We start from the raw sequence: 19,357 nt of genomic DNA on the forward strand, positions 1-19,357 counted from the left end.
AGGTCCTTGCTGCATGCCCCTCTTTGCGTGCCCCTCGGCTTCCCGCCTCCCCCTCTCCTGCGTGGAAACTTCGCAAGTGACTGGGGCAGGGCAGGCTGGCAGGTTCTGCTGAATGAAGTGTGTGCCTGACAAGTCTGCTGCTGGGCCCTCAGGGACGCCTCCAGGTGGGAAAAGCTCTGGTGGTCAGGAGACGCCCAGCACAAACCTGGGGCCACACCTGGTACCGCGGGGACGGAAGCAGAGGGTGTTGGGAAAGGTAGGGGCTTCCAAAACCTCCCTGCCCACCTAACATCTCTGAGACTTGGTTTCCTCGTTTGGAAAATGGGGGCTATAAACGGACCTCTAGGGGTTGTTCCTTCATGGTTTTTTTTTTTCCTTTAACATCTTTATTGTTATTGGAGTATAACTGCTTTACAATGGTGTGTTAGTTTCTGCTGTATAACAAAGTGAATCAGCTATACATATACACATATCCCCATATCCCCTCCCTCTTGCGTCTCCCTCCCACCCTCCCTATCCCACCCCTCTAGGTGGTCACAAAGCACGAGCTGATCTCCCTGTGCTATGCGGCTGCTTCCCACTAGCTATCTATTTTACGTTTGGTAGTGTATATATGTCCATGCCACTCTCTCACTTTGTCCCAGCTTACCCTTCCCCCTCCCCATGTCCTCAACTCCATTCTCTACATCTGTGCCTTTATTCCTGTCCTGCCCCTAGGTTCTTCAGGACCATTTTTTTTTTTCTTTTAGATTCCATATATGTGTTAGCATACGGTATTTGCTTTTCTCTGTCTGACTTACTTCACTCTGTATGACAGACTCTGGGTCCATCCACCTCACTACAAATAACTCAATTTCGTTCCTTTTTATGGGTGAGTAATATTCCATTGTATACATGTGCCACATCTTCTTTATCCATTCATCTGTCGATGGACACTCAGGTTGCTTCCCCTTCATGTTTGTTTATGCCATCCATCCATCCATTCATTTCCTTCTCCCGACAGCTAATGACACTGCCTACTTTGTGCCAGAGAAGGAAGAGAAGGAGAGGGAAAAGAGTAGGAGAGGATGGGTGGGGAGAGGAGGGCACGGTCGAAGGCCAACGTCGCCGGCCTGGATGCTTCCCAAGGGTGTCTGCACACTGTCTAATGCGAGGCGGGCAAGACACAGAGTAATTCTAGGACAGAGTGCTGGAGGGCAGCAAAACGGGGTGTCGAGGACATCATGCTCTTGAGAAGAGCCTCTCAGGCAGGAGGGCACCCCTCCTGGGCAAAGGCCCAGAGGCTTGTCAGGAGAAAAGCCTCAGACTGAAGAGAAAATGATAGATGAAATCAGGAGCAGGGGACAGCTGCGTTCAAGGGCACATGCAGACACATCCCCGGGGGCCCCGCCAAAGCTTCACCCAGAGCCCAATTCCAACTTGCTGTGTTATCAAGGCCAGGCTGGAGAGGCCTATCAGAGGGGAAAGCCCTCACCCTCTCCACGAGCACCATCCAGGACCCGAGGAACGACGTTCACCCAACCTGCCGCTCAGAGGTGCCCTGGCTCACGGCGCACGTGTGTGCCGAGACACCCAGCCTCTTGATGTTGGGCTTGCGCAATGGGGCAAACTGAGACCAGATAGAAGTTGGCTGTGACTCGTGGCTCACTCCTGCTGGAGGAAGAGGGAGGGGGCTCCCTTCTTCCCAAGCCGTCAAATGAACAATTCCTCCTCTAATCAAGGGGGGAGGTACATAATGTGTACTCTAGATTCTGACACACAGAAGGTGTGTGTGGAGTGGCTCTGCTGTCCACTGAGCTGTGATGCTGGGCAAGAAACTTAGCCTCTCTGGGCCTCAGATTCCTCATCTGTAAAATGGGGATAATGAGTCCCTCCTCTCACAGAGCTGTAAGGACTTAACAAGATTATGCCCGCACTGCACTTGCACAGGAAGTGCTTGGTAAATAGGGAGTGTCATTGTTCTCACTGGCTCAGCTTTGCTGCCAAGTGAAGACTTGGGGTCTTGCTGGGCAGGGAGGCACTGGATCTCTTACCAAAAAGATGCAGAAAGATCCCGAGAAGATGAATCCTGGCTTCAGGCCCCTTCCGAAGCTGATTCAAGAGTCAGCCCGGTGGGTCTGTTCCCCAGAGACAGGCTTCCTGAGGGTCACCTGCTCCCAGGAAGGGGCCCCCCAATTCCTCCCCACAGAACGGCCCAAGGTGTTGAGCATCCTCCAGGTACAAGCTCTGTGCCGCCATGTCACCAGGCCCCATGGGTGGGCATAAGCCTCACCCTCCCCAGGGGCCAGGGTCTTGCCCAGAGGGGCACCTGGCTGGGGCTGGCCAAATCACCCACCTGGGTGCTTGCCACTCCTAATGCCGATGATTTAAACTGGATTTTCTGCCAGTGGCCCCTCTTACAGGCTTTGTCTCCTGCCCCGCCCACTCTGCTTAGGGTGGCAGGGCCCTGTGCTGCCCACCTCAACCTCACCCCTGTGATACCCTCGATCTCAAATGCCCTGCAGCGTTCACTGGGCCTGCAGAGGCGCTTAGAAGAGTGCGTGGAGGTCCTCAGTCTAAGCCTGCCACCTTGCAGAGGAGGGGACATAAGTTCAGAGAGGGACAGGACGAGAAGCCAGGCCAGCTCTGGTTGGAGGTTAGACTGAGGAGCTGAGGACTCACGCACAAGCCCCCTGTCCCTCCAGGGCTCAGTTTCCTGGTCCGGGCTAACACTGGCTGGAAGATTGGCTGAGCTGACATGACACCCATGGTTGGTGCAGGCCTGGGCAGCCCCATCAGCTGTCTGCTCCACAGGGCAGCCTGGACTCCAGGCCCAGGGCAGGCGGGAAGGTCGAGGGGCTGAAGGGCACGGGCACTCCCGACAGCACATGCAAAATGCTAGTACCAAGTGTTCCTGACCATCCCTGTCCTGGGCCAGGGGCCAGCCCCCGGCGGTCACACTCCCCAAACAGGCGTCCCTCTGGGATTCTGGTCACACGTGGGCCAGGCCAGTCTGAAGTGATGGCCAAGGCCCAGATTTACAGATGCCAGACAAAGGAGAGCGCTGTTCTCGCTTGCAGGAGGTAGCGGGTCAGAGCACGGGCACTAACGTCACCCAGGCCTGGATGAAGTCCTAGTTCTGTTGCTTGCAAGCCACGTGGCCTCAGCCAAGTCCCTGCCTCTCTCCCTGCCTCAGTTTACTCACGGTGCAATGGGGAGGGAGAAGGCTGCACTGGGGTAAGGGCGCCCAACCCCTGGCCTCGGAGGAGCCAGGCCACGGGAGCTCATGGTATTTGTAGGGACGCCAGCCCTCCCTGCAAGGGCAGCCCAGTCATGGTCTGCAGGGTCGCTGCTGGGAAGGCTGGGGAAGAAAAGGATTGCAGGGTGTGTTAATCATCAAACTGCATCTGCAGCCTGTCCTGAGACGCTCCACTGTGCAGCCGCCCAGGGAAGCTTGACTGGTCCCACCGGATCTTGCTAACACCGAGGGGGGCGCCAAGCCTGTTTTTGGCACATACCCTCCCTGACCTGGGCAAGTGCCTCCCGATCCCTTGAAGCCTCCATCTGCCATCTGTAAAGTGGTATTAGTGCCTACCTAACGTCCTGGGCTGCTGGGAGGACTCTAGGAGATGGAGGATGGGGCCAGGTCTGGCGATGGGCTCCGAGGAGGTTCCCTGTTCTGTTCACTGCCTACCAGGGCTGCTCCTGCCTTCCTGGGCAGCCCCAGGGCCCAGCCCTGTCTGAGCCATCACACACCCAGAGAGCGTCCCAGGGCCCCTGCCAGGAGGCACTGAGGACTCCCAGGTGCTTCCCAGCTGAGGCCGTCAGGACCAGCCTACGATGTCCCTCCTCCTCCCGTGAGGCTGAGGTCTCTGTGTGTTCTTCAAGAAAGGGGCTCCCTCAGCCCAGCAACTTGGTGGGATTCCTGGGGGAGCCACCCCCCACCTGCCCATCAATCCTTGGGATTGACAGAAGCTGCCCTCTGGGACTGGACCCCTGGACAGGCCAAGGCCAGCCCCACAATGGTGTCTCCTTCCTGTCGTCCACAGCACCCAGCACAGGGCCTGCCCCCAGAATGTCTGAGCAGTGATGAATGGATGAATGAATGAGCAGTCATGGGAGGGGCGGTGTGAAAACAGATTTAGATCAGAGAACACAGCAGCTGACACGTGCACAGTGCTCACCACATCCATCCTAGGCCCGGCTCTAAGAGGCACTGGCTACGCTGGTTAACCCATTAGTCCCCATGGTGATTCTATAAAGCGGTAAGGTCGTCCCCATTTCACAGATGAGGAAACTGAGGCTCAGAGACATGAAGTCACTTGCCCATGGTGTTAGAAAGTGGCAGAGCTAGATCCAGTGCAGGCCCTGGGCTCCAGAATCCACACACTGGTCCACGGTGCTGCCTGGGGCGGGGGCCCTGGGGAGGGTGGGGAGAGCAGCCCGTCCAGGCCGGAGGTTCCCGCCCAGGCTCCAGGCCCTGCCCCAGGGATTTAAGTGGTCTGGGGTGCGCTATCTTTCAAAGCTGCCCTGGATCTCATGTACAGCGGGAGCTGAGAAACCCTGGGCAGCCCCACCCTCACTCTTCAACCGGAGAAATGGTGGCTTAGGCGGGGAGGGGACATGTCCAAGGTCACCCTGCACGTTGGCGGAGCCTGGGACCTGGAGTCCGGCTCCTCTGACTTCTCCATCGTGGGCTTGGAGCTCTTGGAAATAGCACTGTGGTCCCAGCAGAGCAGCCCACAGGCGCAGACGCCGGTGGGAGAGATGAGGCAGACAGACGCAGGGAAGGCAGAACAGCAGGCAGCCAGATGACACACAGGCCCAGCAATGCCTGACTCACGGCCACCCATCCCGTGACTCCACCCACCGCCAGTGTCCCCACCCTGGCTCACGCTCCACAGCCCGCTGCAACCTCCAGAGTCCCCTCCCATTTAGGACCAGAAAGCCACAGAGGGAGGAAGGAGCGGCGGGGCCCCACCCAGAGCTGGGTGGGAAACCCAGACAACCCGAGTTGGGGGGACTCCGGGACACGCAGAGGAAGAGGCATAAGCGCTGCCTCTGCTCCTCTCTGCGGGGCCCACACCCCCAGCCTGTGCTGCCCAGCGCCCTGCGGACCACGCGCCCAGGAGGAGAGCTGGCGTTGACACCCACCAGGGCCAACTCTCTTCGCCATGTGACGCCCTCTGCATCAGGGCCCACACCTGGAAGAGCGTGTTAGGTTCTTTTGCTCTCAGGTTCCCCTCCCCAAGGACGCGTTACTCCTCTGGCCAAGAACTTCAATGGCTCCCCAGTGTCTACGAGGTCAGCTCCAACTCTTCATCCTCATACTCGAGGCCCCAGCCTGACTCTGACCCGTAACGTCTGGGCTCCCACCCCGGCACCCTGCCCACATTAATCCTGCTGCCAGGAATGTCCCCGTCCCTGTGGCCTGACTCACTGGGAAGGAAATTCACACCCCCCCCGAGGAGCCACAGGGGTCAGACACCGTGTTCCCAGAACCTCAAGGACTCCTCACAGTTCCCTATGCCACTGGCTCTGAAAGGCCCATTTGACAGACGTGGAGGCTGAGGCTCAGAGCGGCAACGTGTCCAAGACCACTGGAGGCTGAGTTGTCACCACACAGCGCAGGGGCTTGGGTTGCTTGGACCTACGGTCTTCCCTGTGGCTAACAAGCTTTTAGCTGGTCCACAAGGTCAGGGTGACCCCGAGTCTGTTAGCTCACCCAATGCCATGGCGACTTGGGTCTGCTCACCTTGGCATCCTGACCCTCCCTTCATCCCCCTTTGGGAACAAGCTGCAACCCCTGATACTGGGCTGGGCTTAGGCTGGGGGTACCTGGTCGGGGGAGGTGGGTCAGAGAAGCTGTGCAGCACAGTGGCCAAGAGCACGGGCTCTGCAGCCAGCTGCCCGGCTCAGTCCCAGCGTAACCACCCTGGGCAGGTCGATTCACCAGGCTGTGCCTCAGTTTCTTCCTCTGGAAATGGGGACAACAGGAGTAGTGACCTCAGAGATGCTGTCACAGTGAACGTGAATTCCTGTAGATAAAGGATCGGAGCAGCACCTCCACAGAGTGCTACGGAAGCGTTTGCAGCTCTTAGTATCGTTGCCCTGTTCCTCCCTGCACTTTACACTCAACATCACAACCAAAGGAAAACTGAAGTCCTCAGAGCACCTACCAGGGGGAGGAGGAGGGCTGGAGAGTGGCAGGAGAATCTGCCCCTCGGCACTGCAACCTCCCTGGCTTTCGGCCCACAGGCTGCCACCCTGGCCCATCTGCCTGAGCAGGGCAGAGCAGAGAGAGCTGGCATGTTCCACCTCTCAGATCCTGGGAGGAGGGAGGAGGGAGGAGGGAGGAGGGAGGAGGGAGGGCTCCTGCCCAGGCACAGATGCCCAGCTTGCCCCCGTGTCATCAGTGGGATGACCCAGAGAGAGGTGATGCCAGCATCACTACCCCCATCCCCCATGGCGACACTGGCAGCCACTCACGTCTCACTCCCTGCTTGGGGGCCATCACAGACACTGTTCCCCACTGGGCTGGATATAGAGATATCTGAGATGCATTGGGGGTGGGGGGTATCTGGGGCAGTTAACCCCAAACCTGGTTGTCCTTATAGGGTATAGATTCATCCTACCTCTAAACCCTTTATCCCATGGGATGCTCCTAGCTGGGCAAAGCTTCTTCCTCTCTCCTTTCTACAGATGGGGCCCAGAGTGGGTGAGTGACTAGCCCACGTGCACCAGCAAGCTGGTGGTGGAACCCAGACAAAAACCCTGCTCTCCAGGCTCCCAAGCCTGGCCCCACTATGAGGTTTCCCTTCCAGGCCCCTAAAGGTGACGGATCATCTAGGAGAAGATAAGTCACCAGCATGTGCGGGTGAGGGACGGGCAGGGACCCAGAGCTTCCACCAACGGGAGGCCCTGGGAGGGGGTTAGAACAGGTCAGAGGCAGGGCAGCCGCGAGCCTGAGGTCCAGCTTCCTTTCTCAAGAGGGCACGATTCCTGGCAGCAGCTCCCACGGGAAACAGTAGAAGCACCACCCGCGGGAAACACGGGGTGGGACAAAGGGGGTGCCGGGCAGGGTTTCCTGTTGGGTAGGTGACCTGTGTGCCTGTGGCCCTGGGACCAGGCCAGGGCTGGGTTTCGCCTCATCCCTGGCTCAGGCCCAGGCCACCCTGAGTCCCATCCTCCGGGCCTGCCCTGGCTTCCTGTCTCACTGGCCCCGCCCAGACCAGGAGAGAGCAGGGCCCTGTGGAGGCTTCCTCAGAAGCACCAAACTTTCCTGGGGCAGGAGTGCGCAGCTGCCCTGGCCTCTTCAGTGGCCTTTGGCCTCTGACCTCTAGACCTCCAGCTATTTGCTTCCTAGCAAGAGGCCTTGACAAAAAAGCACTACTGGGTTTTATTCCCAGAACTTCAGGCACAGCTGAGTAGAGGCTGTAGGAATCAGCCCTTCCCTGGGGATCAGATCACCGTCTTCCCCCACTTCGGGCAGAGTCACTTTCAAGGAGCCATGCTGAAGCGACCAGGACAAGGGGAGAAGCTGAGCAAGGATGGATCTCAGGCCTCAAAGGCAGAACTTCCCAGGGGTCAAAGACGAGGGACAGTGTGGCACCTCTGCAGAACTGTGGCGTCCCAGCCAGGCAGGGTAGTCCCCACACCAGGGACGATGTGATGTCAAACCATGGGAGCAGCACCCAGAGTGAGACACCTTCAACCCCCACCCCAGTTTTGGATGCCTGGATCCTTAAAAGTGTCAGGTTCTGCATGGGATGGGAACTCGGTCCAGGGGCTGTGGGAACACCCATGGTCTCCAGGTGAACCCAACCCATTCCGTGTGCCTCACGAGCTGGGGACTCACCTGTCCACAGGTGAGGAGGTGGTGGGAAAGGAGAAGTTAGTGGCCTGGCCCAGTGAGGGGGAAGAGGTTTGAAGAAAGGCCCTCAGCCCAGGGCACAGGCTATGGGAGAAGCGTCTCAGGTCTCTCTCAAGGTTGCTCGGCAAACAGGCGACTCAGAAAGCAAACAGGCCAGAAAGTGCGGAGGGCCCACTGTGGACAAAGGCCTCTTGTAGCTCAGTGCTGGGGAGGAGCGCGAACAGGAGGTGGTCTGGGCTGACTGGGGCTGGGCCTTGCCTGAGATCACCCTGGGGACAGGAATGGAGCTGGGATCCAGGTCTCCTGCTTGCTCCGTGGGCAGCCCAAGGGCCTCCCCAGGGGCTGTGCTGGGAAGGTGGGACCCCGCTCACTCGGGCAGGGGTTGACTGGCTTCACCTCGGCTGCCCAACGCAGGACACTGATGACATGTCCACACTAGTCCAATCAAACAGGCCCTGATGGGGCTGTCTGCGGGCCCAGCCGGATGCTCTTCCTGGAAGCAGTGAAGCTTGGGAGGGACCAGGTCAAGGAGGCTAAAGCCTCAGGTCTGTGGGCCTGAGGTGGGCAGGGTAGAAGACAAGCCAGACTACAGCCTGGTGGGCGGCCAGGGCACCAGTTACCAGGGAGAGTTACTGAGACAGCCATGGGGCAGTAGTGAGCCTCCTGACCCCGGGGGCATACAAGCTGAGGCTGGAGATACACAGGCTTTAGAACCACCCCTGGCCAGAACCCACATTCAGTCATGGGTGGCAGGACGGCTGGCCTGTGCCACCAGCTCAACCAGTGGCCACCCCACCTCCATTCCTTTTCTGGATTGGAGTTTTCCAGCTGTATCAGAATGGCCTTGAGCTCATTAGCTCATGGGACCCTTACAGGTTGAACACCCCCAGATCCTATCACAACAGAGACAAGGTCCAACAATGCTCTGTGTGGCCCTGATGGCAGCTCTCTGTGCCCCTCATCCCGGGCACCTAGTAGAATTGGCCTCAGTCCATCCGGGGAAAGTATGCCTAAGCTTCCCCAGAACCTAGGGCAGCCTGTGGAGTCAGCCACACCCTGGTCCCCACCCAATGGCTGCCTCTCCCCGGGCCTCCGCCCACCCTGAGATGTCGCTGATGCCAGCTTGGCAGTGAGCATCTCCACGGCCAGGGATGTGCTTTGTATTGAGCACAGGCCTGGCACAGATTTGGTTGCCAGGAAATGTCTGTCAAAGGAAGGAGGGACACAAGCAGCAGGGAGGAAGGGGGACAAACAGACACTTGAACCCAGGCGGGCTCTCAAGAGCACTGCCCCCAAGGCCACCATAGCCCTCCTCCTCCTCCAGGACCTGGGGGACTGTGCCCTCTATAGGTAAGACACAGCGCTCAGGTCAGGTAAACATGGAGGAAGGCCGAGGGAGGCCCTACTCAGGGCATTCCCTTGGGCTCTGCTGCCTGGGTGGGCTCGGAGAAGGCCCTCAGATGTCCGGGCTCAGGGTCTCTGCACTCTGCCCACATCTGTTCTGGAAGCCTGGCTCTGACTCCAGCCTCTCTGGAGGACAGGGACCCTCGCCCCAGCTGCTTGGTCCACGAGGGACTCAGTGATGTCTCTCAGCTCCCCTGAGGTCCCCTGCCCAACGCTGAGGTTTCATCCCTTGGAGTGGCAGTGTGGTGGGACATGGCTGCCTCATGACACGAGCACAGGGTCTTTGCTATGAAAGGTGATCCTGTCCATCCAACAGGAGGAAAATATGTCACAGGTATGGAGGTCCAGAGAGGTTCTGGAAGACCTGGGGTGCGGACAACCCTACCCCCTTGCCTAGCCCAGGTCCCGGCACACAGTAGGTACTTAATACCTATCTGCTGAATTAACCAGTGGCTTGCTGGATGCATGACAGTGGGCTGACCTGGGCTATCCTGCTGAGGGGCCAGGACTCAGCAACACGCTCTAGGGGACATCACAGGGGCTGCTGCATCCACATGTGTCCCTCTTTGGCCTTTTTGAGCGGCTCCTGGACAGAGGATGCCCCCCCACCAACCCTGTTTCAGGGCTGGGCGTGTTCTCTGTAGTCAGCAAGCCCAGTATCTTTTCTTGACAGATGGAGGTAGGGGAGGTCCAGGGAGGGTAAGGGGTCAGAAGCAGTGGCCATTTCCCAGGCCAGGCCTCTCCACACCAAATCCAGAGGCCCGAAAACTCCAGGAACTGGCTCAGGGCTGCCCTCTGTCCACCACCCCTACCAGTGCAGCCCCCTCCCCTGACTCCCTGTCTCAGCCTCCTGGCTGCAGCTGGCCTGAACTGCTTACTTAGACAAACAGGGAAGGCAGCCACGTGACTGGTTAAGGTTTCCTGGACCAGGGAGACACACATACACACACACAAACACAGCCACTTGCGGCAGGTCAGGTGATCACGCAGCCCAGCAGGCCGGGACTGGGCCAGCTCAGGTTTCCCTGTGTCTGAAGGACAAGGGACCGGGTCTGCCTTTCTTCACCCAGAAGAATGCCTTCTTCAAACGCTTGTTTTCTGCTTCCTGGACGTGTCAGGGACGTGCTGGATGGGAATAGAGCCGGGGGGGAGGAGGGGAGAGAAGGAGGGGAGGAAGAGCGCCCAGCCCTCGGCCTTGTCTGGTGTTTTCCTTCCGCCCTCCCCACCCAGAGGGCAGATGCCTGCTGGGAAACTGTGGCCGCCCAGCTGCTGACGGCAGGGAGAATCCCAAAGCCCAGCGTTGGATGTAGGGCAGGAGGGGAGTCGGAGCTCAGAGGGGAGTCTCCAAGTGAGTCAGTGACAGGTCTGTCGGGGCCTGGTACCCGGAGCAGCAGTTTTGAAGCCAGAGTCCATGGTCTTGCCTGGGGGGCATCCAGGGTGGGAGAAAGGGTGGGGGGAAGGGGGTGTCTAGTCCAACTTGGTGGGAGCAGCTCTGCCTTTACACTCTCATTTGGGAAAGGTCTGGGGGCCAGGGTCTCGAGGGCTCTTCCAGCTTTGGGGGTCTGTGCCTCAGATGCTCCCTGAGAACAGCAGGCCTGTTCATGTTCACAGTCCCGAGACCAGCCCTCTAAGGGAGAAGGAGGCCACATCTCTTGACAGGCAGGGCTGACACCTTGCTCCAGGGGGACGGCCACCAGCTCTGTGGGGGTCTGCGGCTGGCTCCCACCCTGCCCTGGCCTCAGGCCTGACCTCCATCACCCCAGTGGCACAGACACCCACTGCAGAGGCACCTCAGGAAGCCCACAGAGAAATAAGGGGGTGGCCGAGAGTTCTCCAATGAAAGCCAATTCCGACCAGGCCCCCTCGCTAAGCTAAGCCCTCCTTCATATATTATCTTACTGAATCCTCACAACCCTACAAGGTAGGTAATGTTGTCACCCCACTTTACAGATGAGGGACTGGCAACCTGAAGGTCACACCGTTCATAAGGGGCAGATCAGGAGCTGCACACAGATCCAGCACCCTTGCTCTTAACCACTTCCCACCATACCAGGGCCAGGCCCCCAGCCCCGAGCAGGAGAGAAGGAGTGATGGAGAAATGGAAAGAGAAGGAAGATGGGGGAGGTGACAAGGGGAAAAAGGGCGGGAGGGAGGAGGGGAAGCAGAGAGAGGGAGACAGAGCCAGACAGAGCAGAGGGAGACAGGAAAGGGAGAAGGAACGGCTGCAAGAGGAAGAAGGGAAGGAAGGAGAGGAGATGGGAAAGATTCACAGGGAAGGCGCAGGGGACGAAGGAAGCAGGAGCAAAGGAGGAAAGACAGACGGGGGTCAGGGAGGGAGTGGACCTTGGAAAACCAAGAGACAGAGGGAAAGCAAACCTGCCCGCCCGAACATTAAATACCTAACAGGAGATGACAAATCAAATGGGAATTACCGCGGTAAAAACATAATTAGAAACTTGATTGTAGTTAAACAGAATTTACATAACACTGCAAATTAACTTCACAGGAAACTATTCACTGGGAAGGCAATGAAAAGGCATTTCATTAGTAATCTATATTTAAACAATGGGCACAATGGAGCTTTCTGAGGAGGAACTCGGTGCCTTCAGCCAGAGAGAGTGCCAAAGGTGGCAGGAAAACAGAAGGGCAGTGGATGCTCCGAGAGGAAGTGGGTGGGGCCCAGGATGGGATCCCTGGGCCTGCGCACGGGGTGTGGAGCTGGGTGGACACAGTGGGCCAGATCAGATTCTGGAATAGGTTCTGCCCTTGGCTTGCTGTGTGCTCCTGGGCAAGCGTCTTACATTCTCTGGGCCTCTGTTTCCTCATCTATAAAATGGGGATGTTGAACAGGTGGTTTATATGAAGGTGCATGCAAGTCTGGATATTCTAGGAGAGGCTGGGAGACGGCAGAAGGCAGCGCTGAGCGCGGGCTTGGGGTTCAGATGGACCCGGTTCAAAGCTCCACCCTGCCACTTATTAGCTGTGGCATCACGCAAGCTTCTTCCTCTCGGGCCCTGGTTTACCCATCTGTTCAATGGAGATAAGTCCACTCCTGCTAGATGTCACCCAGGCAGTGGAAGGATTTAGGGAGAGATTGGGTGGGGGCAGGCTTAAAGGAAAGTGAGTCTAAAGGCACAGGATTACTTGGCCCGTCCGCCTGGCACACTAATTAGATTACCCACAGCCTCCTGCCACCGGCCTGCCACAGAGCTGTGCACAATCAGAGCAGCTTCCCATGGCTCCCCCAGTCCCCATTCCGGAGTCAGAGGCACACCTCCCGGAGGGATTCTGGGGGTCACCAGGTCCCTTGCCTGGCTCCATCCTATACTCAGTACAGAGAAGTCTCCTGGGCCTTTGCCACATTCAGGCACATCGGGCTGTGTTCGCTGGGGCAGAGGGGCTGGCCTGTGCCCCTGCAGCCTGCTGGCCGGCCACATGCTCTCCCCTCACCTCCCATCCCGCCTCATAGCCCGGTTGAACCCCTGCCCAGCCTCCGGGCAGCAGCTGCTCTCTGCAGCCTTCCCTGACCGAGCTGTGGCCATGAGAGCTGAGTACTGAGTGCGAAACACCACAGGCGCACAAAAGGCTGACCCTTCCCCACCCAAACACGTGCGCGTTTGCCCACTAGTGGTAGTGAGTTCCTCTGCTCTGACTGAGCGTGAGCAGGCAGCTCTGACACACTCACAGTCCAGGAAGTTTCGACAGTTTCTTTTAAGATAAAGGATCCAGGTAGTGCTTAGAGATTCAATAGGAAGCTGTTGGGTGCCCTTCCCCTGCCGACAGCTCCTGAGCTGCTGCCTTGAGCCCTGTGTTTTCAGACAAGTGCTCTGGGCAAGGGGGAGGTCTCAGGGGCCCAAGAGCCCCAGAGGGACGGTGGGAGGTCAGGAGAGGTAGGCGAAGCTTCTTAAAAGAAAGTGCAAAGTGCGCAGACATCAGCTGAGACCAGGGAGTGCCAACCAGGGTGACAAGGAAGGTCCCCAGACATGGGGTCATTTATTATACAGCCCTGCCAGACACCCATGGGCCCTGGCCTCTGTGTGGCCAGGTGTACAGAGGGGAGCTTCTCTGGTCCCTTCTCCCTCTCCACCACCCCTCTCCAAATATGGCTCTGTTATTAAGGCCCCTGAGCCTCTGTTATGCTGCTCCCTCTACCGGGAGTGTCCTTTCCCCGATTTGCCAGCAAAATCTTCCTGGTTCACGAAGAGCCTGTTCCCTCAGCTCTCCTCCTCCCTCCCTGGCGGCACCTTCTCCATCTCCTTTACCGCCTCCACCCCATCTTCCCTCCCTCTAAGGGCTGGATGCCCCGTGACTCAGACGCAGGCTTCTGAAGCGCTCTCTCTGCACTCACTCCCAAGATGACCTCATCAGCCTTGTGGCTTGCGACACCATCTATACACAACAGCTCCCACATTTATATCTCCAGTCGGGACCCCTCTCTGCCTCTCAGACTCATATATCCAATTGCCTTCTCAACCTTTCCACTTGGATGTCTCAAATGCACCTCAAACCTAACGTGTCTAAAACACAGCTCCTTGGCTGCCTTCAGCCCTCCTGCCCGGCGGAGAAAAACAGCTACCTCTGTTCTCCCGGTGGCTCCTGTCCCAAACCCAAGAGCCTTCCTGGACTGTCCCCCCTTCCCTCATCCTCCACGTCTGATCCATCCACAAGCCTGTCTGCAAGGTCTCTGAAATACCGTCAAGACTTCGATACTTTCCACTGCTTTCCCTGCAACCCTAGTCCAAGCCACCGCCACCTTCTACCTGGATGTGGGCAACAGCTTCTCAGCCATCTCCCTGCTCTCCTCTTGTCCGACTACGTGAGCGGGTCCCCCAGGATCTCTCTGATTTCCCCGCCTACCTCCACTTCCCTCCAGCCACATGCATCCCTGCTACTTCCATGAATGTGCCAAGTGCACCCCGGTTCACTCCCTCCTTGTACTCATGTCTCTGTTCAAATGTCACCTTGTCAGAGGTCTTCCTTGACCATCCTTTGTCAAAGAACACTTTACTCATGCTGTAGTCTCTGTTTCTTTTTTTTTTTTTTTTTTGGCTGTGCCGCGCGGCTTACAGGATCTTAGTTCCCTAACCAGGGACTGCACCTGGGCCCTCCGCAGTGAAAGCACAGAGTCCTAACCATTAGACAGCCAGGGAAGTCCCTGTAGTCTCTGTTTCTTTAGTGCCTAATTTCCCTTCTTAAAACTTAGCATCATCTGACACGATATATCACATTTTAGGCATTCATTATCCATGTCTCCTCATGAGAATGTAAGCGCCACAGGAAAGGGAGTTTTGTCAGTTTTATTCCCTGAGGTGTCTCCAAAACATCAAGCGGTTCCCAGCAGGGAGACTTTCTCAATAAACAATTAGGGCATGAATAAATGAACAACGCCACCTCCTCTGGGAAGCACTCCCTGAATGCCTGCCTGCATTACCAGCACGTGGCCCCTCCTCCCTTCCTCATGCAGTCTCAGACACTACAGGGGCCTTGAGCACTGACCTTATGGAATTGAGCCTGGCTCTGAGATCATGTATCAACCTTCATCGCAGAGTGCACCATCTCCAGGGCAGGGCTGGATCTGATTCATCTTCAAAACCCAGCCTTTAGTGCAGGGCTGGCCTGGTATAAGAGCCAGTGTGTGTTGGATGTGTGAATTCACGAGTAAATGGACGGTTGGAAGAATGGGCAGACAAATAGATACAGACAAACGAATAAATGGATGGATGGATGAGTGAATGGAAGGATGGCTGGGTGGGAGGATGATGGATGGATGGATGGACGGATGGGAGGATGGTTGGACAGGAGGGAGGCTGGGTGGGAGGATGTACAAATGAATAGATGAGTGGACGGATGATGGGTGGATGGATGGATGGATGGGTCCCACCGTGGGCACACAATAAAGACTGGTGGTTTACTGGGCTCAGACTTCCCTGGCCAGACCAGTGTAGTGCAGTAAAGGCACAGAGGCTGACAGAGCGAACAGGATAAAGCTGAGCTGCTACGGCGTGGCCAGAGCTTGCTGTGTGAACCCCCGCAGGCCCATTAACTTCCCTGTGCCTTGGTCTCCCGGTCTGAACATGTAGATGATCATTCTTGCCCAGGGCCGCCAGGGAGATCACTCTGGAGTTTCAAATCCTACCACCAAGGAGACCGCAGCCACAGCTCCAGTGAGACACATCTCCAGCCAGGGCTGCCTTGGAAAATCCTCCCTTCTCAAACCCTGTCTGGCCCTGCAGACCCTGTGGCCTTCATGCTATACCCCCAAGGGCTAGGACCCTTGGCTAGGCCCCCAGAGTTCAAACTGAGCCAGGCTGCAAAGATGGCTTAACTCCAGATAACAAGGAGGCCCACGTGATTCACAGAATCCTCGAGGATTGGAGTCAACGGAGGACCCATTTTAGAGATGGACAAACTGAAGCCCAGAAGCACTTTGTGCTGGACACACACAAGGCATTACAGAGAAGCCCTGAAGCCCAGGGCAAGAAGGGCTGGGCGAAAAGGCTGATAACCCTCGGCTGTGGCCCTGCCCCATCACTACCGGCTGCCCCAGCTTGCGCCGGCCAGGTTTCAGGTGAAGGGGGCAGTGCAGCCCAGGCATCAGGGCGTCGGGGGTCTGGGGTTACCTTTCTAGGTCTGGCAGCTGAGTGATGGACGGCGGCTGTAATCCTCACACTCCTCGCAGCATTGGTCTGATGCCAACGGGCCTCCTCCTCCTCGTCCTGGGTACGCAGGGAGAGAGACAGGACACGTGTGAGTGGCCAGGGGCACAGGCGGCAGCCCACTCCCTCCCACCTCTGCCACCACTGGCAGGCTAATCCTGGAGGCCTCTTGGGCCACTTAAGCACGCCCCGGGACGCCTGATTGATCGGAGCCGCTGTCCTCCCCGCCCTGCCGTGCTCCACCTGGCAAGCCAACTCCTCCTGGTGGCATTCTTAAAAAAAATGTGCCATCTATGTAACCTTTGTTTTTTCTGGGGCTCAGGGGGCCTTTGTGCTGTTGTCTTTTTCTTCCTGGTGAGAAAGGTAGAAAGCCAGGGCCTTCCTGTGCGGCCCCAGGCACGGTGACAGGGAGAAGCTGTCGGGGGTATTTTTAGCCGGGCCTCTAAGCCCTCGGTGTTCTCTCTGCACCATGCCTGGCTTCGGGGAATTATCTCACACGGCCGGCCGGTTGGCAGCCACTTCCAAAGCCACTCTTTGACCCCTGCCTGGATTCTTTCCTCATTAGGAATCGTTCACCAGATCTCTGACGAGCACCTGGCGTCATTTTACGTGTGTACACCTCCTCGGAAACCCAGCTCAAGGCCCGCTCATCCCCTCCTGCCTGTGGGGCTGGACGGTTCGCCTAAGACTGAGGCCCCGGGGCTTCCCTGGTGGCGCAGTGGTTGAGAATCCGCCTGCCAATGCAGGGGACACGGGTTCGAGCGCTGGTCTGGGAAGTTCGCACATGCTGCGGAGCAACTAGGCCCGCGAGCCACAACTACTGAGCCCGGCTGCTGCAACTACTGAAGCCGGCACGCCTAGAGCCCGTGCTCTGCAACAAGAGAAGCCACTGCAATGAGAAGCCCGCGCACCGCAACAAAGAGTAGCCCCCACTCGATGCAACCAGAGAAAACCCACGCGCAGCAGCAAAGACCCAACGCAGCCAAAAATAAATAAATTAATTAATTAATTAAAAAAAAAAAAGACTGAGGCCCAGAGTCCTGGAGGAGGCCCAGGAACAGAGTTTAAAGCAGAAAAGAGCCCCAGTGTCCCCCAAACTTCAGGCCTTCTCCTACATCCTTCATGACCCTGGGTCCAAGCTGAGTCCTGTCCATACGATGACTTAATTAATACTTGCCTCTACTTCAATGCACTTTTTTTTAGCTCTAATGAATCTGGCCTTGTCCAAAGGGAACATATCTGTGAAATCATGGGTTTGATATGCTAGTTATATATTTCTAATATACCTTAATAAATATACAACTAATGAAACAAACATCTATGTTCTTTCGGGTACTAATTCTAGAATCGTGTCACAGGTTACTAGAGTTATGTGGGCCAAGCTCTGGCAAAGTCGCTATCATTTATCATCCCTCTCCTTGCACGGAAGGAGAAAGAGGCGTGGGGGAGGGGTGGTTGGCCAGAGGAGTCCAAGAATAGGTTAGCAAGTAAGGCCAAGGGAGGTAAGGGGGTCAAAAACATGGTATGCTGGAAGCTCTTCCTACTGTCCTTCCCAGCACTGGGCGAGACCATTCCTTTCCCCAAATGTGAATTTTGCTGTGAGAATCTAGGTGGACGGGCGCAAGGCCTTGTGAGGTATTTGGTCTCAGGATGGGATATTCCAACGGAGGGCTACAAGCTGTGCAGAGCCCCAGAGTCCCAGCATCCTCTGCTCCTCTTCCCAGCAACTTCTGAGGCCTCTGGTTCACCTTCGCCCCCTTCCACCAGGCTCCCCCAGGCTGGTGTTGGTCAGCAGGGGCTAGAAGCTTAATCCCTTCTCCAGTTAAGATTTGGAAGCACACCCTGGTGGCGCAGTGGTTGAGAGTCCGCCTGCCGATGCAGGGAACATGGGTTTGTGTCCCGGTCCGGGAGGATCCCACATGCCGCGGAGCGGCTGGGCCCGTGAGCCATGGCCGCTGAGCCTGAGCGTCCGGAGCCTGGGCTCCGCAACAGGAGAGGCTACAACAGTGAGAGGCCCGCGTACAGCAAAAAAAAAATTAAAAAAGATTTGGAAGCACAGAGCACACCCCTGAGCCCCGAAGCCTGAGCTCTCGCTCCTCGGCTCCCGTGGGCTCTTGGGTGGCCTCTGGCACTCTCTGGGCCTGGGTCTCCCCACGTGTGCCTTGAGGGGTAGACCCTGGTGATCCTGGAGGCCCTGCCTCACAGCTCAGGGGCTTCACTGAGCTTTTCCATTTTCTCCAGCTTGGGGACCCCTGGCTGGGCCCCAGTCCCATGCCCCAGCTGCCCGCCCCTCCCGCCCAGAACAGGATGTGGGTGTCAGGAGGTGAAGGAGAGTGTAGGGTCGGGGTGGGGAGTGGCCTCAGGACTCGACTTCCTGCAGCCTGATCACTTTACCACAGTCAGTTGGGCCCAGGACCGCACAGCTGTGAGTTATAAATGTCCCTGTCAGAGCCCGGGCTGGGAGGCCCTGCTGCGGGTAGAGGCGCCAGGGCCCACGGCGCCCACTCCTCTGGGGGCGTCCCCAGGCGAGGGCCCATCCTCCAGAAGGCCCTCCCCAGGCGTCCAGCCCTCATGACCTCTGGGCTCTCTCGACCTCTCTCTGAGATGCCTGATGCGACAGGGTCTAATACCACCTCCCCTGCCCAGTCTTCACCCCTCCAGGTGCAAATCTTGTGGTTCCAGCTACCTCAAGAGCTCTCAGAGGGCAGGGGCCATCCCAGGTCTCCACCTACCTGATACTAAACCTGGGGCTTGGCACAAAGCCAGCCCCCCCCCACCCCCGGCCACAGCCTCCAGGGCAACTGTTCCAACTCAGCAGCCTGCTTCCCACGGCCCCAACCGCCCCTTGCGCCTGCCCGCCCAGCGTGGGGGGAGGGAGGAGGTAGGGGATAGGGCTCCAGCCTGCAGTGCAGGGGCCGTCGGGCCGTGGGCACAGGCGTCTGTGCGCTGAACATCCAGGGTCTCTTTCAGGAGAGGGTCCCATTCTCCCTGCCTGCCCTCCTTGGGGCTCCCTTGACCTGGAGTGTGGGGTGTAGACCACAGTCTGGGGTGCATACACAGCTGGCCACAGGGTAAGAAGTCAGGTCCCTCCAGCCGCAAGGCCGCATCCATCCTCCTGGGGGGCCACAAGGTGGGCAGCACAGGGCCAGGCCCCAGAAATATAATCAAGGTAATGGGAATGAGCAGGGGACGGTCCAGGTTTGCAGGACCCGAAGCTTATACTATTCTGGAGGTCTCTTTAGAGATACATATACAAATACTTTTTTTTTTTTAGCTGCACCGCGCGGCTTGTGGGATCTTAGTTCCCCGACCAGGGACTGAACCCGGGCCCTGGCAGTGAAAGTGGGAGTCCTAACCACTGGACCGCCAGGGAATTCCCTACAAATACATATTCAGAATGAGAAAAGAAATAGCAAATTCCTAGAGCCTTAGGAAGCCAGGCCCC

The 19,357-nt window shown here is 57.5% G+C and overlaps 1 protein-coding gene across 9 annotated transcripts in view; it reads right to left on the reverse strand.

The window, feature by feature from the left end:
• Window positions 1-19,357, reverse strand: part of ZMIZ1 (zinc finger MIZ-type containing 1) — a 230,849-nt gene that overhangs the window by 149,933 nt on the left and 61,559 nt on the right. For 8 of the 9 annotated variants that reach the window (XM_027129760.1, XM_027129761.1, XM_027129759.1 and 5 more), the window contains exon 3: window positions 15,877-15,972. The exons of the other annotated variant lie outside the window; for it this stretch is intronic. The gene's annotated coding sequence lies outside the window, so the exon portion shown is untranslated. The remainder of the gene's footprint in view (window positions 1-15,876; window positions 15,973-19,357) is intronic. 9 annotated transcript variants of the gene reach the window in all.

This window comes from Aethalodelphis obliquidens, unplaced genomic scaffold (assembly GCF_003676395.1).
Source record: "Aethalodelphis obliquidens isolate GAN/ISIS:26980383/991018 unplaced genomic scaffold, ASM367639v1 scaffold37, whole genome shotgun sequence".
Lineage (NCBI taxonomy): Eukaryota > Metazoa > Chordata > Mammalia > Artiodactyla > Delphinidae > Aethalodelphis > Aethalodelphis obliquidens.